This window comes from Taeniopygia guttata, chromosome 3 (assembly GCF_048771995.1).
Source record: "Taeniopygia guttata chromosome 3, bTaeGut7.mat, whole genome shotgun sequence".
Taxonomy (NCBI): Eukaryota; Metazoa; Chordata; class Aves; order Passeriformes; family Estrildidae; genus Taeniopygia; species Taeniopygia guttata.
Window position 1 is genome coordinate 37,824,511 of NC_133027.1, and position 23,402 is coordinate 37,847,912.

A 23,402-nucleotide genomic window follows, 5' to 3' on the forward strand; every position below is an offset into this window, starting at 1 on the left:
CACATGGGCAAGCCCAAACTGTTAAGCTAGGCACTGATCGTGGGAAGTAATGTATTTGTAGTATGGGTTACAGAGATTATTTTAGAAAAAATTAACTTGATTAATAAGGAACACTAAGAGACATAGTAGTGAAATCTCTGAAGAAGCTGAGATTTTGAAGCCACTGACAGACCAAGGTGCCCTCATCTCCCTTCCATTGCTTTTTCCAGGCCTGCTCTGCAAGGACAGACCTCCTGCCTCTCACCCAGGCTCCTTCTCAGGAGTTTCCAGTGCTGCTCTTCTTATCTTGTACCAGTCTAAGCTCCAGAGTATGTTAGTCCATGACTGTCATCCCATGCTGCCTACTGTGGTGACTGGCAGCTGAATTCCAGATTCTTCGGCGCCAAATTTTCCTCTGTTTCTGTTTGTTTTTTCCTTTCTACTTCTTCCTGTCCTGTTCTCCCTCCTTGCATTCAGTATATTGATTAGACTTCTGTTTGGAGTCTCTCCTTTTTTCTTGCAGCTGATTATTTTTCTGACCTCTGTGCTGCATGACAATCTTCTTATCGCCAGGCCTTCCAGATTGCACTAACCCATCGTAGATAAAGGAGGTACACATCTGTTCAGAGGTGGGAGAAATCCCCCTTGCCTATTAATATACAAATTTATTGAAAGGCCTGCCTTTATTCTCAACTTACCAACCTGCTTGGAAGTTTTGCTTGAACAGATTAACAGTGTACTAAAAGATTATGGGAAACCTTTCAAGGTTAAATCCTGTAAAAGGAATTAGGACTTAGGTTTGGAGCAGGACTTTTTTTCCACTCAGGTTTTCAGCATTGTGTCTTGTGACAGCTCTGACAGGCATTAGCCTGCTGAAAACTGATGGAAAGAGGAAGAGAGTTTCCAGGTGTGTAATGAAGGACCATCTGTCTCACACACCAGGCGATCACTTATGTGCACAAAAGGCGGTTAGGTTTCAAGGCCAGCTTTGGATAGGGGGTCTTGCCCAGAAATGTCTGTATTAGGTTTCTTCTGTACAGAGAACTGTGAAACATGACTAGTGAGGGACTGAATAATTTGGATATTTTAAAATACAAAATCAGGATGTAGAAACTCAAAAAAGAGGACTGGTTGCAATGCAGCTCTTCCCACAACCTTTCCACAACTGACATCAGTGACCTCCTACCTGACCACAGCTTCAGATTCAAAGCCATATAGGCTCCAGGCCCATTGCCAGATAGGTTTTTGGAGCAGGGCTGAAGCATTTATGCCAATTCCTTAGCAATATAATCTGTCGTGGACTCTACATAGGCCTCAGGATTTGCTCCTCCTCGGTCCTTTTGCCACCAGATTGCTTTCAGTTCCCTCTGCCTTTTTCTTCTTTCCTTTTTGTCAGGTCACTTGACTTTGAAGCTGGGTGCACATAATGAAACAGTGCCCAGCCTTCAGTCACAGGACTTGCAGTAAGGGCAGAGGTAAATAAGAGGTTGTGTCTTTGCATATATGACATGTACAGTGATAGATGTGACTGGACTTTGTCCATGGAGAGCTGCAGTTCATATAACATTATATTCTTTCTGTGTGATTCATTTCTCTCCTCACTAGGGAAAAAAAAATCCAGAAGAATACAAAACCAACTGTCTACATTAGAAAAGGTTAATTTTACTTACGCACAGGGAATTGTGCCACTGATATCCACACAATCAGTGACCTATCTGCACCTAGTTTTGCAGGATCACAATAGGGTCTCATCCTGTTCTTGTTAAAGAAAGAAAATTTCCATGAAATTTCACAATGTCACATTGGTGACAGACCTGTGCCAAGAAAGCTTTTTTCTACAATGTTCTAGATCTTGTTTCTCGGTCATAATGATCAAACATAAAATAGCTCTGCCAACTTTTACATATATGGAACTTATTTAACATACAGGTTAACTGTTACTCACACAAATACTTCTATTCCTACATTAGAGTTTTGCACAGTATAAAATTAAATAAAATTCACATGAAGTAAGCCTATCCTGAATGTGGAAATGAGGAAATGAAATCATAGTGTGAAGAATCACAGTGTGTTTTTATGTGTTTTAGCAACTGCACTTTAACTTAAATAATGACGCCAGACTTCAGATTAATGCTGTAGATTTGACAAAGCCTTGATGAGATCAAAGAGGCATCAGAACAATAAATCCAGTCAGTCAGTCAGTCTTTCCTGGGGAGCACCAAGGGTTTTGATGTGAACCTCTGGTATGACTATTGCCACAGAACGATGACTACCATAGTAATTGTTAGTGAAAAAGGCGTAAGTAGAATAGTCTGAAAAACATTCAAAAGAATATATCCATGACATAACTAGGAAGTGCCTGTGATACTTCAATATTTAGTTTGTTTATGGCATCAGTTAATTTAGGGTGCCTTAATTAAGAATGCCTTCAAGCTAGAGAAACAGCCTTTAAAAGTGATGTGCCTGTGAGATCAAGCATTTTTTGGGGAACAGCTGCTTGTTTTCTTCTTCTTCTTTTCCTTCTCCCAATCCCACTTTTATCATTTCACTCAGCCTACTCTTACAAACTCATTTGTGCTCTACCAGTGTCTACAGCTGGTCCTGTCCAACCTGCCTCCCTAGCAGTTTGTGAATTACTGACATTCACCCATAATAGCCCACACAAACGTATGACTTGGGGTGAGCAGAAGGTCCCAGTGATATTGTGATAGCTGGAGGGGTGGGTGAGGCATTGAGCAGGCACAGTCAGCTTTCAAAGTGTCCCTCTCTGACCTTCAGTTCAGACTTCAAAGCCTGCTGACTGGCTCCCTGCTGGAGGGAAGGGCATCTGGCCTTTCGAAATTGGGGAAATTTTATTGTGTCCAGCTCCTTGCTCCTCGGTACAAGAGGGATATATAGCTGCTCTGGGTACAGTGGAGGGCAACAAGGGTGATTGGGAGACTGAAGCATCTGTCTTATGAGGAAAGGCTGAGAGAGCTGAGCCTGGTTGCCAGAGATGTGACTGAAGGTAGACCTCATTACTGTGTATAAATATCTAAAGGGAGGTTACCAAGAAGATGGAGACAGGCTCTTCTTGGTGGTCTCAACCACTCGGGTATGAGGCAACAGGCAGAAACTGATGCATGGGAAGTTTCACCTGAACATAAGGAAGAACATGTGGATAACTACACACTGGAACACATTTCCCAGAGAGACTGTGGAAGTCCCCTCACTGGAGGGACAAGAGCTGACTGGACGCAGTCTTGTTCCAAGTACTTTGGGACAACCCTGGTTAACCAGGGATATTGGACCAAGTGACCTACTGTGGTCCCTTCCAACCTGACCCACTCTGATTCTGTAGTTTTGTAGTGCTTTTGCTCCCACGCAAATTACTATGAGCTTCCATGATTAAGCTGCAAAGGAGCTTCGGTCCAGGAGGGCGTCCAGCCCGCGTGAAGCCTTGCTCCAGCCAGAGCCCTGTTGCTGGCGGGGCCGCTGGGCGCTGCCGCCCGCCGCGGCCGCTCGGTGTCGCCCTCGCAGCGGGCACGGCGGCGGCGGCGGCGCCTCCCCCGGGGCAGCCCCGGCCCGGCGGCGGAGGCGCCGCTGGAGGGGCAGTGCCGAGCCCGGCCCGGCCCGGCGGGAGCGGCGCCGGGGGCAGCGCAGGTGAGCGCGGCGCCGGCCCGAGCCCGCCGCGGCCGCGAGTGGCTGCGAGAGTGGCCGCGAGTGGCTGCGAGTGGCTGCGGCGGGCCGGGCCGGGCGGCGCTGAGGGGCGGCGGGGCCGCGCGGGGAGGGGGCGCTCCCGGCGGGGCCGCGCAGGTGATGGCGGAGGTGGCCGGGCTGTGGCGGGGCTCTAGCTGGGGACGATCGCGGCGAAGCCAGTGCCCCGGACCGCAGTCGTGACAGTGTTCCCTTATTCCAGCCCGGGGAGGGACCCCCCTGTAGGGCAGAGACGGACCCTCCGGGATGCCGCGTAGCTACAGGAGCCTGTGTCGACGTAGAGGTTCGATTGCAGGTTTGGGGGTGAAAACGAGGAGTCTTAACGCTCTTGTTTCAACTTTTAAGGCCGCGTCTGATGAGAAATGGAAATCTGGCTCAAAGTCATCTTTCCTGTTGTTGACATCACCTGAAAACTCCACTGGAAATATTTCCACTAGTTTGCTGCAAACATCGCTCCCCCCGAGGTCTCAACACCTTGTGAGTACACACTGGCTGCTGGTAGAGCTCTGATTGTGGAAATCCATGGCTACGGCATGTAATTGTTCTGCAGTGTTCTTTTTATTGCAAGCATTAATAAAGAGCTTATCGTGCCCTGGGGTGTTGTGTGTATTACAGCATAGGCTGTAGACTGTGCTCTGTTTTTTTAAAAAGGCACAACCAATATCTGCATATTTTTGTAATTATATGTGAAGCAATTAATTTGGTTTCTGCTTGGTATTTCTGCAATGCACATGACCAAAAGGATATGTTCTCTGCTACTGAATACCTTTTGTTTGCAGGGAAAACACTGAGAAAGTTAGAAAGTAGCTTGCTGGTAGGTGGGTCGGTGTATCTTTGCCCTGTGAATGGTTTAAATGAACTTAGAATGTCCTATCAGTGTTAAAGTAGTAATTGGGAAGATCAGTAAGTTTGCCTCTGTCCAAAGACAGAAAAATGTAACCAAATCTTAACTCTTATGCAGCATCAGTTAGGCATGGATCAGATCCCCTGGCAGGACTGTTTGAGGCTGAGGAGAATGTTATTTACTTTCTTTCAAGGTGATGTGTCAGGCTGCGCAGCTAGTTTTATAACAACTTATTTTGGCAGGCTCAAGTTTCAAGTATTGTGTAATCTTCATTCTCTAGATAGTTGGAAAACAAACTGTTTCTGGAGATGTGTGATTACATGTAAGATCTGCAGTTGCATTGCAGACCACAAGACATGGTGTTATGACTGTCCTTCAGAACTTCATAACAATTTCTGAGCAGAAAATATGCAGAAATAGTTAATTACACTGCATGTAGCAAAACCTGCAGTTTAGTGGCTACATGAAGTATTTACATGCCTGGTATGTAGATGATGTATGCCTGTTTGTCCGTGAGGACCTATTAGTCTGCAAGGGTAAATGGGAATTGTGTAGCAGAAGTAGTAATGTCACTGCTTTTCTCCCTTTTTTCTTTTTTTTTTTTTTTTTTTTGAAAATAAACTAATAAAATTTAAAAAGGGTTTTTGTGGTAGTATTCAGTTGGAAAGTTTTCACTTTCCCCTGCTCCTTAATATTTACCCAGACAGTGCAACCAACCTCATATAGGAGACTGGCTTTGCACACAAGAAATAGCCAGTAAATTATTGGTAAAAATAAAGTGAAAAGTTCCTGATCATGCAGGTGTTTTCCTTCAAGATTTTTTCACAGAGGTCTTTTCTTTTTTGAGGAACAGAAATTGTGAGAAGTTGTCTGCACTAATGGGGCTCCCTTGTTGGTTGATATGATGTAGTTGCAGCACCAGGCTTAGCATCTTGCCCTGTCACAGGTGGCATGTTCTGGAGTTCGGATTATCAAATTTATCATGTTCTTGGACTAGGTGAGATGAATGATACCTTAGTAAATCAGGTACTTGTAGGGTGTGGTGATGAGCAATTGAGCCTCAAGCTGCATTTCTCCATGTGTCTTTAGCTTCACCTCTGTTTGACTTTGCCAGTGAGTCATTTTGTGATGTAAAAGAAAAAGACCTTACAGTCCCTTACTCACTAAATATGTGTAACAGGATGAACACTGCTTATTGGTTTGGATAGGTGGTGAACCAGTGAACATTTTTAAAGCACTTTCAGGTTCTTAAACTAATTACACTGACAATGGTATTTATTCTCATTAGTTTCAGATGTGCACTTTCTCTTTTTCCCTCAAGAGTTAGGACTTTGGATGAACTTGCAGAGAACTCACAGTTGTATCTTTTTTTAGAGATATATCAGTACAATAGGTTACTGGTGGAAGTATTTTATTTTAAATCACAAATGAGGTGTCATATTTTATTGGAAGGATTGATCTAGGGGGATATTTGTCAAAGACATAAATTAGTTGTAATTGCTTTGGGCAAATAAAATTTTGAAATAAATATTTTTAGTGACTTTTGTTTATTCAGGAATTAAATATGTGACTTCCTTAAAAATGATCCAGCCAAAAATAGAAGGTGCAGGGCTGCACTTCAGAAAGACCTTAATTCATAACAGCAATGGGCTAATTTTCTTCCCTGCCTCCTATCCAGCTATTTTGATCCCAAAAATCTCCAGAATAGTTTCTGAGGTACAATACTAGAAATATTCTTGCATACCATTGCTATTCTTGCATACTTTTGAGCCCTTTAGGAATAGCTTAGTTACTTCTTACTTGGGTACTCCACTCCCTGTTAGTAAGTGCTGCTGAAGAATAGTTTGTTACAGTTCATTGACAGCAGTTGTGAGACTTGTGAGATCCTGAAATACCCCATGTCTTGCTGTGACCTGTCACTAAATTATGTGTATTGGTCTCTTTCTAAACTTTTTCCACCTTTTGTTTGTATTTGGTTTATCTCATGCTGCCATTCAGAAGACTGCTGGATTTGTGAAGCAGCTGTTCCAAATTTAGGAAGTCAGAATAAATGTGTAGAGTCCTTGCTTATTTGTTGCATAACTTTCAAACACCCGAGTGTTGGGATGTTCCCTGTGACTGGGATGTTCTCTGTGTATTGCTTCATTTGACAGGCACAGTGATGCTTTGTATTCAAAGTGCTGCTGCTTTGGCCAGACAGGTATTTTTCTTGTTTTCTGGAAAATACTGAGGTTGAGCTAGAGATGTGAAGGTGTTGAGAATGAAGCAGGAAGGGTACTGTTGGTATGCAGTAGTTTTATACCAAGGTCAAGAATGCTATAAAAGAAACCAAATATGAAATGAGTGTCAATTTAGGACAGGTTACATTTTTGAGAGGTGTGTGACAAATGAAGCATTAAGGCTGCACAGGACTTTGAAACTAAAAGCAATATAGCTTATTACCACTAATAGTTAGTTGGGTATATCCTGTTGCCAAAAATCAATCCCCATTGGATGGCCTAATGGACACAGTACAACAGCTTGAATACTTGCATTATCCAGTTGTGGAGAGGTTGTCTTGGTAGCCTCAGTGGTGTACTTCTGATGCAATATCAAGTGCATAGGTAGCTCATGATATAATGCAGGACTGCAGGTTGCTGGCTTGCTCTTGCACTGTTTTACTTTTGATCCTTTGGCAGTGATCCTGCCACGTGCGAGATGAAATTAAAGGTCCTTGGAATGAACAGGAAGACGCTTTCTACCAGCCAGCACTCATGTCTTCCTGCTGTCTCCTCTGTGGCTCTCTCCTTCCCACTCCCCATACCCACTGCTGGTCCTTCAAACCCTAGGTGCATCTCAGCCAAGCCACAGCCATGAGGGGCAATCTGGCTGGGATTAGGAATGGGATTTGGGCACATCTGTGGCAAGTGGTAGATGGAAGTATCTGGTGTGGATGCCAGCTAGATGGAGAATACTGGGGCTACAGGGTAGCTGGGGTGTGATGTGCTGAGCGTAGATACCCTAGTGGGGTTGCCATAATCCTGAAGAAAAATTTATATACTCCTATGCCAAAAAAGCCTAGGCTTTTTAATCTTATGTTGTGATCAAAAGCATTTGTGGAGTACTCTTCAAATAATTAAATCATACCTTCTTCAAATCCTGCATTTAAGCAAGCTGCTTCTAACAGCCTATCCCTTACTCTCTATCTCATGGTTTGTCACCTTCCCCACCTAAGCACCATCCACTTTGTGAAGTGAACCACTGAAGATACAGGTTTTGTGTGCATGTCTTGGCATGCTATTGGACAAAAGCGTTTTCATTTGCATTATGGAAAATGCATTGGAATTGATGGAAATGAGTTCCTTTGGGGTGTGTATCTTCACTGTGTCTGCATTGCAGTGGGATAATTTCCTTTTCCAGTTTGAGATGCCAATAGCTCGGGAATATTTTTTGTTGGTTTTAACAGCATCTGCAATGTGATATCTTAGGAAGAACTGTTGCTAGGTCTATTTATATTGTGCCAATATCCTTCTGAGTTAAAGTGCCCTAAATTGTCTCGGTTGGGTCAGTCACAGGAAAAGTGCCAGCCTTATAAAATAAGAAAGCACCATGAATGTACGGTAATTATATATGAGCTTAATATTTGAGTAACTTTTTAATAGTTGTCACAGATAATAATTTTAGGTATGTTTTACTTCTGTTCAGAGTTGGATGTCTGTCTGTGCAACAGATGCAGATATTGCAGCTGGATCAGAGTCTTGGGTGGGATGTGTTCTTTTCACTATATCATTGCTGTTGCAAGCACTTGCACTAATAATTGCCAGTCAGATCTGTTGCTTAACTCAGTTTTTTAGTGTTTTGTAAAGCTTACATATGAGTAATTTTCCTTCATTTTCTGTCTGAGCACTTTTGGGATTTGATTATGTCTGGCTGAAGACTTTCAAGAAGATTTTGGGATAGAGGGAAGGGGGCGTGTCTTTCTTCTGCCTGCAGAATTATCTGCCTGACATCTACAGTTTTTCATTTATGTCATTGTTCTGGCTTGAATCCAGATTTTAAAAGTGCAGCGCTTTCTTACCAGTTTGTTTTTTCCAGACTTTGCAGCAGCTCCTGAATTCTTGCAAGTATGAGTTGTTCTTTTTTCACAGCTTCTCTGTTAAATCCGGCCATACTCTTTCCATGTGCTCTTTTTTTAAATTATTATTTTTAAGTTTATGGTGGGTTTTGATGTTTATTTTTAAACTTACGGTCGTATTGCTATGAATGGCAGACTTAGGTGTGGAGTAAGCTTAAACATGAGTTTGAAGTATAGTGTTTTATTAATGAACAGTCATCTATCAAGTTGGATTCTCTTTTTACTTGTAAGACTACACTTAATCGGTTTGCAGAAGCCAGGTTTTAAGAAATCCTGACCTGGCATGCACTGGGTGAGGCTGTCATCCATTTCACTTATTCCCTGGTGTCTTGACAGACAAGTGGAGTGAGCAGCTTCATTACCAGCATGCCTCATAAAGCAGAACTGGATTTGGGGATGAATGAGGACAGCTCAGTAAAGAGAGGGTGTTGATGTTAGCTGTCTTAGTTGCTGCTAGCCTCAAAACAAGCAGGATCAAATTTAATTTGTTTAAATTATAATAATGTTAAGAGTTTCCAAAAATTTACCAAGTGACATAGATGCTTTTGGCATAGTTGGAATAACAGAGTGTCTAACATTAGCAGCTTCTCTGTGTGACCATTTTTACAAATCATACTTTGGTTGAATGCAGTGGGAAGTGGATTTCTCTTGCTGACTAGGACAGTCTGTCTGGGGAGATTTCTTTCAGCTCTTCCATCTCTGTAGCCAGGAGCTGGGCAAGTCCCATGGCTGCAGGAATGATGAGCCTGGTTTGGAGGTGTGGGTGAATGGTTTCATGGTCAGCCTGGCCAATTCTCATCTCTCGGTTGGCTGTGTTTAATTTGCAGGGACATATGACATGTATTCTCTTTAATGCCTTTCACTCTTGTAGGGCATCCATATCAGTGACTCTGTCAAGCTGAGGAGGGAACATGAGTGAATGGGAAACAACCTGAGAAAATCAGAGAATAAAGACAACAAATGAGAAACACAACTTGAAAACTGCTATTTGATAAGAAGAGCTATTTCTTCTCACTTGTTTTGAGCTTGAAATATTCTGGTTTAATCTGATTTCTTCTAGGACTTCTCCAGCCTGATTTTCTTCTACATAATTATCCTGCCTTTGGTTGTCTTATGTTCTCCTTCCTTGAAACTTTTCTGGTTTTGCTAAATCTTTTTGAAGAGGAGGAGGCCAGACTTAAAACTTCTAAGATGCAATTGAGTTTCTTAGATGATTGAATAAAGGTAGGTTTGGTTGTACTCTCTGCAGTAATAGTTTTTTAGCACCCTTCCTGATTTTTAACTGTGCTGATGCTTTCATAAGAACAGTCCACTGTCAATCCAGGATTTCATTCCTGAATCATCCCAAACCCATCATGATGCATATGAAGTTGAGGTGTTTTTTCCCCAGAACAAGTACCAGACTGTGTTTAAATGGTATTGAAATCTACCAGCTATTTTTAACAGTTGTAATCTTTCCCTGTCCCCTGTGATTCATTAGTGGGTATAATGAACACAATATATGCTTAATGCAGATGGCTGTGGGGATGCAGGCTTAGTGTCCTTCTCTTGGGAAGACTGACCTTGTACTGTTTATTTCCTGTCTGACTGGTTCTCTATACAGATGAGGACTTTTCCTGTTATCCCATGACTGCCTAGTTTTATAATACTGTGACTTTTTTGTGAGTTTGCTTTTTTTGGGTTTTTTTTTTTGTTTTTTTTTTCCCACTTTTAAGCAGCCTTCCTTCCTTTGGAGGGAATCTTTGGGGATTGGTCATGAGTTATTGAGGAATAACTTGACATCAGTGTAACTGTGGTAACAGGTTACATGTACATGTACACTCACCACAAATGTGAAGTAGCTTAATTTAAACATCCATCTCGTGTCCAGAAAATCAACATTCAGATCCATCTAATCTACATTGCAATCACATCCCAGATTGCTTCATAAAGTTTTAAGTTTCAGTATTCTGTTTGGATTTAGTTTAAGTTAAATACAGCCCTGCGTGTATTACAGGAACTCACTTCTTCTCATTCTTCCTACTTGTCAGAACAGGTTGACTATTTCTATATTTAGCTCTGCTTTGTTTATTCATCCTTTCTCAATAAGAATTTTACACTTTGTTTACCTGGAAGCAAGATGGGTCCCAACAGGAAAGTGAATGGCAGAATTAAAAGAGTGGTATGAATACTTGCACTAAGTGGCATGCCGTACCAATAAATCTAAGCAGAATCTATAGGTATAAGCTCTGGTCCTTGGCAGAGTCTCATACCTAGAAAAACCCTAATATTTTAAGAAATTGTTCCCAGATTCATAGTCTCTATACAAGAGTAATTTAGGTCAAAAAAAGCAAACCAAATTTCTTTTCTGCCTCCTTTATGTTCCCTTTGTCTCTGCCCACCAGCACATGGTTGAGAAATTTAAAAGCAAACTTCTGGGTTCCATCTGCTTTCAGAGAATTTAACCTTTCATGTCTATAACTGCAGACATACAAATGAGGAGGATGTTGCTGCTTCATTTACTAGAGCTGTGCCAGTTTTACTTCTTTTTGTTTGTAATCCTGAAAGTAGGATACTTGGCATGGAAGACAGAAACATATTCAAAATCAAGCATACAGAACTTGGATACATGTATTTACAGCTTTTAAGAATAATTGTTTTGAAAAGTTGTAATAATATGAATTTGCTTACATATCATATGTGGGTTTGTACATGCCGAAGTGTCTGAATATACTTACATGGGGTGAGTTGGTTTTGGTGAGCAGATACACCAAGAAAACAGGTAAGGGTGCATTCAGAAGAACTGAGCACAGCACTTGAAAGAAAAAAACAAACCAACATTTTAAAAGTTTATTTTTCTCCTCGCAATTTGAAATTAAGACTCTCCTTGACTAGGCTGAAATAAGCATTGAGCTACTCAGGAGGCTGTGGTGTAAAGCTAGTTTTGTCTGGGAGCCATTCTCAGTCTTTCCCAGACATGGATTAAAGAGCGGCAGTGAAATTGAGAGCTTGCTCTGTGTTTCAGTCCTGTGTAACTCTCATGAAACACAAGGATACTCTGCCTTAGTCGAAAAAGCACGAAATGTGCTTTTCAAGTAAGCTAAGCCAGGGAAGGTTATCAGAGGAGAGTGCCACTATGGTGGAATTTCCCAGCACACTAGTAAATATGTGCTACAGTGTTTCACATTAAGATTAAAGATTTTTCTGTCATTCTAGAGAACTGTATACTTGTCATCTTCCCCAAAATACTGAGATTTTGGAAAGCATTAACTGTATATGCAGTGTCTTAGTTTGATGGTTATTGCATTTTAAATTTTAATATTGCAGCAAGCATCTGTTGTATGTCTGTCTTTTTTACCTGTAAAAAGCAAACTGACCTTCAGTTGATCAGTTGTCATGATTCAAATTTTGAGTATGGATATCCACTCTTCTGCTAATAAAAGTTTTTCATTGTTTGTATATGTTAAGCTTAGTTCAAAAAACACACGGTGTTTCAGGGAAAACGGAGTCAGGGAAAAGTGTAATGCAAAAATTAGCAGTTATTACCAAGTACCATTTGAAAATCACTTCCCTTATGCTCTGCAAGTGGGATTTTCAGGCCTTGCTTAATTAAGGGTCAAGAATAAAGTGATACTGAAATAATGACTATTTTAAAAATTCCCATGATTTGTACTCAGATAACAGTATGGTCCACAAATTGTGTGGAGCAAAATTATAATTCATTTACTGCATTACGTCTCAGATGGTTAGAACTGAAAAACCAAAACCTTCAATTAGTTTTTTGCATTATTAGATAGTTTATAGATGGATTCTTATTATTCTGTTTTTCTTAAATAGAATTTTACGTTGTATTTTGTATCAGTAATGCTGGATCAAAACCTGATTTCCCTGCTTCTGTGGCTGATCTCATTCAGTTCATTGACTGTTTATGTGAATAAGACCCAAAGAATGTGGCTTTCTAAGAAAAATATCCTCCCAGAGGGAGTTTTAATAGGCTCACACTTAATATAAAGAGAAAAAAGACAGAAATGAATGTTTATGTTTCCTTGTCTTGTTGTACAATGATTTTCAGTGAAGTTTCATATTCCGTGAAATTAAATCTGTAGCCAAGATAATATGATAGTAGACAATTTTTATAATTCACCATGCAGGTCTGTGCTGTTGAAACAATAGGCTGATTGTTTTTAGGTGCAGATAGCCTGACTAAAATAACATGTTGCCAAAGAAGTTGCAGTGCATTTTCGATAATGTTGAGCAGAGAGATAATTGTGAACTCTGCATGGTGTGTTACAGTCATGGGAGCAGTTAACAAGATAAAGAAAATCTCAGCTTTCTCTCTGTTTACAAAACTGGCCTTTCTGGAAGGACTGGGAAGCAAGAATACAAATATATAATCTGCTTGCATTCTCTTTCTACCCCTCCTTTTTGCCTCCCTGTGTTGAGCCAAAAATAAATGGGAAGACTAACTGTAAGAAAACTGTGCTAGAGTCAGTCCTCCTCTTGCTGAGTTTTCTCTGTCTGTTTTATACCCCTCTGGGAGCTGGTGGTTGTGTGGCAGCTGCAGCTCCCTGTTTAGGTGTGATTCAGTCCTGTAGTGCCGAGAGAGCAGAATTCTGCTCTTAACTCCTCCTTACTCACACTGCAGTACCTGCAAATCCAGAGATGGAGCAGCACAGTTCAGGGGTGAAGTTTGATCCTGTCTGCACTGAAATACCAATGTGTGTTTCTACCATATTAGGCCACTGCTGTGATTGTAAGGTAATGAAGACATTCTTGACCTTTTTACCATGTAATTTTCCCATTTTGTCTTCATTCTATGCCACTTCTAAAAGGTCTGCATTGTTCCCCAATTTAATCTTCCCCCCTCTTTTGTCCTAGTACTTTCCTATCATCGATTAGAGAATTATCTGTTTTTCTTTGATCTGTTCCTCATCCCCTACAAATCTCCTGTTGTTTTGCTAGTTGTGCTCCTAACAGTGGTTAATAAGTGCTGAGTCAACACTTAGAACCCAAAAGAGATGTGAACAGAGCAAAAGGTTTTTTGACAATCCTTTAAGAAAGAATTTGTGAGAGAATGGAAAAGGATATGTGTCCCTCTTCCATACTTTTCCGGGCCATCTTTATAGATCAGATTGATTGTTGTGACACATCTTCTGAGGCTTTTTAAAGGTTTTGTGTTCAGTATTTTCTTCCTCATCCTATCTTCTAGCTTTTACCTGTCTCAATTTGCAATCTTATTTTTCCTACTTTCACTTCAACCCTAGTACTGTTTTGGGTCTTGGGGCATGTTTTTCCGTCTCTGCTTTCAGCTCTCTCTGTTCCAACATCAGTAGCTTATGGGCTTTTCTGGTTGCGCTTCTAGCTTTGCTAGGCTTCCAGTCCTTGTCAGTGGGCTGCTTTTTGGATAACAATGGTCCACTGCGTTCCTTGGTAGGAGTGATGGTTAAGGAATATCTATTTTTATCTTACTGGACAGGAACTGCCACCTCCTTGAGATATTTATTGTGTTTTTCTTGTATGTTGTAAAAGTGAAAATGGAATCCCTTTCAAAAGAGTATCCTCAAATATAAGAGGCACAAGGGTGCTGAGCTTCATAAGGGTAGGGAAGGAGATGGCCATGAGGAAAATCCTGCCTGTTTCCGGGAATATGATGTCCCTCTAGCATGATACTACTCTTCTCTGTTTCTCTGTCCTCAGGTTTGGGATTTTTTTTTTGCTTCTTATTTCTCTTTAGGACCTGGGCAAACTTTGTGGGCAGATAATGTAAAACGTTCTCCATGTCTTAACACAATCTTGTATGAGCTGGCCTCTTGTAAAGTATGAAGGAGATTCAGACATGCTGAGATTTCAGAATATTCATTAACTATAAAGCAGGTACACTGACCTGCATAATCCTTTTCAGTACTGAAAATAGACCAAAGCATCTTTTTTTGACTGAAGACAAATAAAAAAATCTAAGGCGACTGAAGTGTATGTACCAAATAGCATCATCCTCCATGGTTCCTATTAGTGGCTGACCAAGGAGTTGCTTATACTAAGGGATCCTGACTTTACCAAGGTGCTGTAGGTAAGCCCATGGAGTGACACATTTCCAGGTTTTCCTTTCTTGCAGGCTATGGGAAATGTCCACAAGCATTAAGAGGCTGAGTGTCTTTAAAGCCAGTTTCAGTTCCCAGAGAGATGGCTTCCACTGCAGGATTGCTCCTTTGGGTTCCTGCAGTGCCTGTGAGCACACAGGGGAAAGGAGGGAGATCAGGGAGCACTGATGGGGAGTGGAGGTAATTTGTGTTCACTTTGCACTCTCAGCTCTTTGTACTTGACATGAGTACAAATATTTCTGCATTATGAATCTGTGAGTTCTTGTGCACAGCCATGAGGGCAGAGTCTTCATTAGGAGCTGAGGTTCTGTCCTAAAGGAGGAGAAGCTTTCAAGAAATGCAGTCTCTGTAGCATAGTTTCTTGAAACACCTAAAATTATATTAGTGGTGATCCTTTTAATCTGTACAAAGAGCCTGCTGGAGTGGGAAATTTTTATTTTACCTGGCTGGGTATTGCATTTCAGTGCATCAGATGGCATGTGTATGACAAGTGCCATTTGGTAAGAGAGTAAACACAGCAAGAAATACACCCCAACCCCCTGGTATTTTCTTAGGCCTTTTATGACATCAAAGCACCCTTGTGCAATGCTCATTTCAGTCACCTGATGCAAGAGCCAAGGTTTTGTGATAGCTACTTTATTCTGTTGTTCCTGTGTTAGTATAGCTGGCAAGATTCTCAAGATCCAGGGAAGAGCAATGTGATATTCAAGGTAAGATGTGTTAGTTGAGCCGTAGCCTGAGCTGAGAGAGATTAACTTCAGTTGCTTGTCCTGGAAGTATTTTGTGACAATGCATAGCTTTTTAAAATTAACTGAGATCCTAGTTTGCAATATAAGTAGGATAGGATGGAAACATGATTTTGTTTGTTTTGGGCTTGGTGGGGAGGCATTCCTCAGGAATCAAATGCTGAGTTGAGACTATTGCTCTGCATGGCTTGCACAGAACAAATGAAGGAGGAGGACATGTAGGAACTGGGCTGTTCAGTTTGGTTGGAACAAAAGAGTCCTGAGGTAGGGAATCGCTTTTGTTATCTGACTGAGATTCCCACCAGTGAACTTGCATGGAGCGGGGAAGAGTCTTCTGTAGAACTTCCAAAGAAGCAAGTAATGAAGGTAGCACAGAGGGTGCCCACAACCCACTGAGGGATCCTTCAGCTCCACATCTGCCAGTGGTCGAGGCAAGAGGGTCAGAATTTCCACAGTTTTGTTTGCATGACCTGTTTGGAGATTACTCATAAACATCACCTCTACAGATAAAACTGTGAAGGGCAACTTGACCTTGTTGTATTACAACTGTATAGGGGAATTGAGATGACTTTTTGCAGTTACTGTTTCTTATGGTAACCTTCCTTCTAGAACAATTTAGGGAAAGTCTGTGTCTGTGCGGTATCAAACTCTGTCTCTGACTGTTGATAATGGTGAGTGCATTAAACATCGAAGTCTTTTTTTGTGTGTGGAATCAAGTCCCTAGTCTGGTCCCCCAAGTCCAGAGCCTGCTTTATTGGTTTGGTATATCCTTTTGGTCACCTTAGGTAAGCTGTCCTGGCCGTGCTCTCTCCTGGCTTCTTATCCCCCCTCACTGGCAGAGCAGAAGACACTGAAAGGGCCTGGACTCAGGGTAAGCACTGCTGAGCCACAACTAAAATATCAGTGTGTTACCAACATTGTTCTCATACTAAATCCAAAACAGAGCATTGAACCAGCTACTAAGAAAATTTGCTCTATCCCAGCCAAGACCAGGACAAGAAGGTGTAACCATAGTGGGCAGGGCATGAAATGGGCTGGTGCAGCTGAAGGCTTTGTGCAGATACTTCTTCAAACTGATGTTATTCACTCAATGCCAGGACTGTCTTCAGACTGCGTTTGCATAAACTAAACTTACTCCTGGGTTCTCGTTATAGCATCTGAGTCAGGAAATGTGTCCTACTACTGTATTCAGCCCAGTATGTTTTAATCAAAATAGGTCTTGTACCAAAACTGCTCCTGTCATTATTGTGCAGTCTGTCCCAGAACGTGACTTTTCTCAAGTGTAACTCTCCTTCTTACCCCAAAATCTACAATTGTGAAAGTCTTACTGGCCTGCCACCACATGTCTTCAAAGAACCCAAGGGGCAATTTTAATGAGAATTGCTTTAGAATTCCTGGCTTGATTTATGAGGTAAAGAAAAAAATAATCACAGAAAAATTATCCTCTTACCTGTTAAAATTTTTTTCTTCAACTTTATGGTGATAAGAGAATAACCTTTTGCAAATGGAGTAACCAAATGTTTACCTGTTTTCCACTTGGAAATATAGACTGGTTTTGCTTAAATGCAAGACAGTTTGAGAGGAAGGGAAGTGGAATGGTAAAAGACTAGAGGTCTTTGTTCTAAATTGTAGAATAAATAAACATTCAGGACCTCAGCATTGGATGTTTGCTGAAAACTTTTTCTCAAACTCGTCTTTGAGAAATAAAGCTGTTTTTTAGCAGTTTGCTGTACTGTTCTAAGGAGGTTTTTGTTACTTGTACAAAGTGAGACAAATATGGCAGCAGGTCTTCGCTTTTGGTTTCCTTTCATCAGCCCACCAGTGTTAATGTATGCACTTTCTTTTGAACAAGACTACATGACAGACACAGAAATAAAGCAAGTACAATCATTCTGCACTATTCCTATTTATGCATTCATAATCATAATTCATAAGCTTGTTCACAGGTATAGAAATCCACTCCAACCCATGCTGAGGTCACCAGTTACAGCAGGTGCCCTAAGCCTTATCAAGATCTTCATTGCCTTTCAGAAAGTGCCAAACCTGTTCTCATTTATGCTGCACTCAGCCACTAGACGTAATTTCTCACTATTCAGTAACACCTCCCTCTCCTTTCCCCCACTCTAAAAAAAATAAAAGCTTTACTCCCAACATTCCTCTCATGTCTTACAAATATGTGTGAAAGTCTGTGGCAAGAAGCTGACTCTGTTCCTCCCCACTAGCCAGGCCTCTTCTGCTGCACTGTATGCTTGTGTCTTCCAGCACTAATTCCTGTAATTCAGGTGGTGGAGGAGGCATGTACCATGGTTTTAAACACCCTTGGAATGCAAGTCCTGTGGATCATTAGCATATGCAAGTGGTATGAGAGAATGCAGAGGCAAGGGGTACTGCTGGATATTTGGTTTCCCATGGCTTTTATTGAAAAAGGAAATTAAACATGAAAAACCGTAAGAAGAGAATGCTGTGGTATAAACCTTAAAGACGTCATTGAGTGTTTGCTGCTGTGTGGGAGACACGGCCTGTGTGGTGCACAGGACAAGCAGTGACTGGGCCAGGCTCTGGAAGGGTAAGAGTGCACTTTTGTGTGGAAGCCATGACCTGGAACCCAAGAGCAGGCTCACACCATCGGGAGAAACGCTTGACTAATTCTGGCAGTTCCTGCCCACTCTAAGATTTGCTTTGCAGCTTTAGTGTTGCATTAAGTCCTCCTTGGTGTTACATTAATCCAGGGCAAACAAGTTCCTTTGGTTTCTTGTTGCATTCCCAAACACACACATTCATCAAAACTAGGATAACTTTCTGCACATGAATCGCTTTTACTGTGTTCTTTTGCATGCATTTACACTGCACACGAGTCTGAAGAATATGTTTCAGTTTCAGGATTTTTGTTTCCTTGTTTTAATACCTATCTCTGTAAGTACTATACCAAGGTCTTAGGTCTCCAGGGAAGTTTGTTTACCTTGCACTAGCAATGATCAGTTCAGATGAGTTTAAATCCGAGGAATGAAACAATAACAACATAAACAATGGCATTATTATTGTTGTTGTTGTTGTTATTTTGTCCCTTGTATGGTCCAGTGCAGAACTGTGTCTGAAAATGCAGAGAAAGTATTCTTTGAGAGGAGACTGTCACTCTCTTGCAAAGATTGCCCAGATGCCAGGTACAGTACTAGAATAAGATATTTCTTGCCCATATTGGTTCTGCTGACTTTGTTTTAATCTCTTAATTGGTTTTTATAAGCTTTGAATCGGAGCATGAAAGAGCAATATTCTTCTGAAAAAAATGGTAGTAAAACCTCCTGCTGCTTCTGAAGTGAATTTCTGTGTATCCTCATTCCAACACGTCTGTCAGTAAACATGGAGTCTAGCAAGAAGGAAACTTCTCAAATAGAACTTTTCCTAACCAGATGGAAATACAAATCTGTTATTCTCAATCTCCAAACCTTGTTTATGTAAGATCTCAGATGCCTTGTAAGAGCACAGCTACAAGTCTGTTGATGCAAAATTGCAAGTATTGTTCTTGTGTGTAAATAGTTTGTCCATATTACTGGAGGTACCAAAATGGAAAAAGTAAAAAGAATACTGCTTACCAAGGGGATAGTCCTTCTCTGCTTGATACTTCTGACAGAAATTGTGCTGTGTAGGAACAGGATTGATTTCAGACTCTTCATTTCTTTACCCTCTGTTGCTTCCTGCTGAACTACCTTTTTTTTTTTTCCCCAGTAGCCTGAAACACATTCCAGAAATGTCTCTGTGAGGTAGAAGAGTAAGAGTGCCAAGGCTGCTGATGAATAAGAGACTTTGTGATGAATCTTGTAAAATTGGACCTTTTCATTCAGAGAATAGTTCTCAATTACTGAGTCTTTTGTTGCCTTCTTTTGAATTGCCAGGGAAAGGAGGAGATGTCAAGTGTTGTCCTGCAACACTTCGCTGTAGCCTGAATTACCAGAGGGGTGAATTCCTTTGACAGGGAGGGGTGGGTGGGGGAAAATGCAGAGGAAGTTGACTCAGTTTGTTAAATCTGAAGATGCAGCAATCATATTACCTCACTTCTGAAACTACACAGTTTTGGGATATTTAAATTTATGTCAGAAGTTTGATTTTGAACTTGCTGATCCAAGCTGAGAGATGACAATGAAAACTTTCAGCTTTAAAATCACCACTTTTATAACAGATATTCAGGTCTTACTGACACCCAGTTCCTTGGACTAAATCTGTAAGATTAAAATTTTTTTCTATTCTAAACTGTTTTCCAACAATATTATTATTCTAAGACTTGGTTTATTTGTTGATGCTTCAGCTTGGAGCTTCCTACAAGGAGAATTTGGATTGCGTGCATATTTTATCCAGGCTATGTCAGAATCCCAAACATACATTCTTTTCCTGCATAGAGTTTTCCTATAGTAACAGCTGGAGAACTATGGCAGTTTCTATCTTAATGAGGTGGCGTGCAGTGTGTGGTCAAGGCTGCAGCAGCTGTTTCTCAGGAGTGCACCTTGGTGAAGTTAACCTTCATGCCTCAAATGGTAGTATCTGATTGCTAATAGGCAATAGTAATATGTCAACTTAGATGAGTGAGCTGTCATCAAGAAGGGCCACTTGATGCAGTGGAGGAACTGCCTTCTAGTTTGACAGGAGTCCTTACTTGTGAAAGCTTGCAGTTAGCAGAATTGAGCCTCACAGACTTGTCTCCAAACCCTTAGTTCTTAATTAGGTCTGACAGGGTATCATACACATGTCTTTGAAATTAATCCATTCTTTGGAATTCCTATGATGCTTCTTAGCTTAAACATCGAGAGAGAAGTGTCTTTAAACAATTCCATATTTTCCCATGTAATTATTGTAGGAGTTCCTGTTGTCTCTATTTGCAATGTTTCCTTCTCTCAAGCTGAGGTGGGCAGCTCTGCTGCAGCAAACACTGTAGCATCCTTTCAGCATTGCTGCCAGAGCCATCAGTTTCCAGCTTCAAGGGAGCTGCCCTGTCTCCACAGATACTTCCAGCTTTTTCTTGGCTGCTGGTGCATTGGCTTGGCAGCCACTCTTGTCTGAGATTTTTAGAGACTCCAATGCTTATTTTTGTATGGAAATCTTCTGGACAGAATGTCTTACTCAGGAGGTAGGCAGCTGCTTTCCACACTGCACCAGGTTCTGTGTTTCACTTCTTTATTGTGTACAAGGGGTTTGGCTGGGAAGACTGTGCTTCCTCTCTGTGCTGCTTGTTCTTCTGAACAGTTGCAGCAACCAGCATCCCTTCAGATCTCAGAGGGAGACCTTGGAATGTAGTGGCAAACATCCAAATCTTTTCTGTGCTAGGGGAATGCCCTGGCAGGGTGCTTGTTCAGGAGCACTGCAAGATAGCTAGATGGGGCTACTTCTCTCCATCACCAGGCAAGAAAGGAGAGAAACCAGAAGTGGGTACAAGTTTCAAGAGCAAGGCAACCTCTTCTCCCTGTGCCTGTGAGGGAAGCACTCTGATAGCCCATGCCACCAGCTGCAGGTGATGCAGAGCTGCACTGATGGCTCTTCCCTTCTCCCTGCAGTCTGAAGATGTCAGATGGGCTCTCTGCTCTCCCTGATGGTTTTGTTGTGGCAGGGCACCCCACAAACACAGTCCTTCTGAAGAGCTTCCCACATTTATGGGGATAGAGCAGGCCAGCCAGACTCACACACCACAGAGGAGTGAGTAGTATATGATGAACTTGCTCCTGATTTCTAATGTGAAACCCTGTTCACTGATGTAGGGAGAAAAGACAAGCACATGCTTCTTTTAGAAATTCTTTCTGTGACCAGTTTTGTCCTCTACCCTGCAAAAAATCATATTAAGTGCATAAATAATTTTTCCTTAAAAATCCTGTCATTAACCAACATTGCTACTTTTGCCCACATAAGAATATTTGCTGTGGAGTCTGTTCTTCTAGCTGGGGAGCACAGTGCTGGCCTCTTGGGAAGCAGATAGATAGACCCCTGCAGAAAATAGAGCTGTAGACAAGTGGTTCCCTGCAAGTGTGCTGAGATACCCTTTTCTCTTGTGCCAGCAGGTGACAGTCTCCCCTCCCAGCAAAGGGACTTCATCAGTCTTAACTCTTTAACATTACTGTAAAAGTGAGGCTCTATTCTTAAGGCAAGGTGGAAAAGCTGGTGTCCTCAGTTTTCTTCAGACATTTCCTACATTTTTTATGGGCTCTTAGAAGCTACTGGTTCAAGTCAGAAAATACTGAATATTGTGAAAATTGCAATGTGTACTTGCCCAAGAGAATTTGTGGCTGTATGTTACACTTTCTCTAGAATGGTGTGGAGAGAAGGGATTTTCTGTCCATTCTGAAGATTTGTTGTAAACCAGAAAACTAGGTTGTTGCCTAGTGTTGTTGCTACAGATCTCCAAGACGTAGCGTCCAGGACTGAACATGTTTTGCAGGATGTTTGCTCTCTCATCGCTGCCCTGCTCTCTCTAACCCCAGCTTGCCACTTCCTCCTTCATTTAATGAAGACAGGGGGTTCTTTATTGTATGATAGTCAAAATGTAATATGATAGTGTTGCAGGAGAGCTGGTGGAATGGCACCAGGTGTTTGGTGTTTTCTGTTTCAGGGAGATCTGCAGCTGTAAGAATGGTTTCTGTCTTACTCGATGCCTATGCAGGAAGGGAAGGCAGGTGGGGAATATGTGGTGGTGTGACACCATCTGTGCAGCCACGAGCCTTTCTGGGGGCTGCAAGTCAATGTGGATGGTATTCTCACCACATGTGAAAACCTCTGAGTTGGCAAACCAAATAGGTGTGAAAACCCATACAGAATCTCCAAAAGATCCAATTTTAGATCACATTTTTTCATGAGGGAAGTTTGGGCAGATCTGTTCTTGTATAAAGGCATTGGGATTATTTTGTACCTGGCATCTTGTAGAAGAAGCAGCTGAGGTTTCCTTATAGAATGTGCTTTTAGTTAGCCGGTTCTGATCGTCTGTTGTAGATTTTCCTGCTGTTTCTGTTTTACCTTCTGTTGTGCTCCAAGTGAGCTAGCGCATATTAGAGTATTGTCTTTCCTGATGGGCAAATGAATAAAGCAGGTCTGATAAATTGTTGTTTCAGAACTGCTTCTTGAAAGACACATCCATCATTTTGTGGACAAATTCAATAACCAGAACATGCTTTCTTCATTTTTGAACAAATGTCTCAGGAAACATGTTATCCTATGTGTTATCTCACAAACACATTGTTCTTTGGAAGTACTATTGACTGGGTTTATTAATGCATAGTGAAAATCTCTTACAAAGAGAACTTGCATAGCCTATATGGAAAAGTAGCTTAATTCTCCTGTCTTTAAATATTAGTTTCATTTTGGAGCTTCTCTCCCAACAATAAGTTTAAAATAAGATGCTTATTTATAACTTATCTTGTACAATTAAGCCATTAAGGCAGTCTCAAATGAGTTAATAGCAGTAGCAGCCTCCCGTTCTCTTTGAGAAGGATGTGTAACTTTTATTCTAGCTAAATTGTATATCAGAATTTAAAAAAGGCTTCTTGTAAATATTCTCTTGCTGAAGGAGTGTTCAACCCACCACTGGATCCAATTATATTCCCATATGAAACCATCCTTTGACCCATTCGTATCTTGTGTGTTTTCTGGCAAGTAGAATGCATGCAACATAAGCCCTGAAACTGAATTCATACTGCAGTCGTTGTACAAATTAATTTATTTTAGAAGTGGCAAAGTCTTTCCATATTCTCCCGGTATATATGCTGATTAATATCTTATAATCTCATTCATACCACATAATAGTTGGGTTTGGAATGAGATGCCTGTAGATCTGTGGAAGCTGCTGATTTTGTATGCTGCAACAGTGCTTTCAAACCTGAAGGAAACTAAATCAGGTCCTCATGAACCATGCTTTCCTGGTTGAAGATGAAACCACTTTTGGCTCAGTAGCTTTCAATTGTACTGCTGATCTCCCA

At 41.3% G+C, this 23,402-nt stretch overlaps 1 protein-coding gene across 8 annotated transcripts in view; it reads left to right on the forward strand.

The window, feature by feature from the left end:
* Positions 1-3,504: 3,504 nt before the first annotated feature.
* ANKRD6 (ankyrin repeat domain 6) overlaps positions 3,505-23,402 on the forward strand; it is an 88,257-nt gene continuing 68,359 nt past the window's right edge. For 7 of the 8 annotated variants that reach the window (XM_072926636.1, XM_072926640.1, XM_072926643.1 and 4 more), the window contains exons 1-2: positions 3,505-3,621; positions 4,021-4,152. The gene's annotated coding sequence lies outside the window, so the exon portion shown is untranslated. Of the gene's footprint in view, positions 3,622-3,754; positions 3,775-4,020; positions 4,153-23,402 lie in introns of those variants that run through there. The other variant, XM_072926637.1, reaches the window with a different exon arrangement.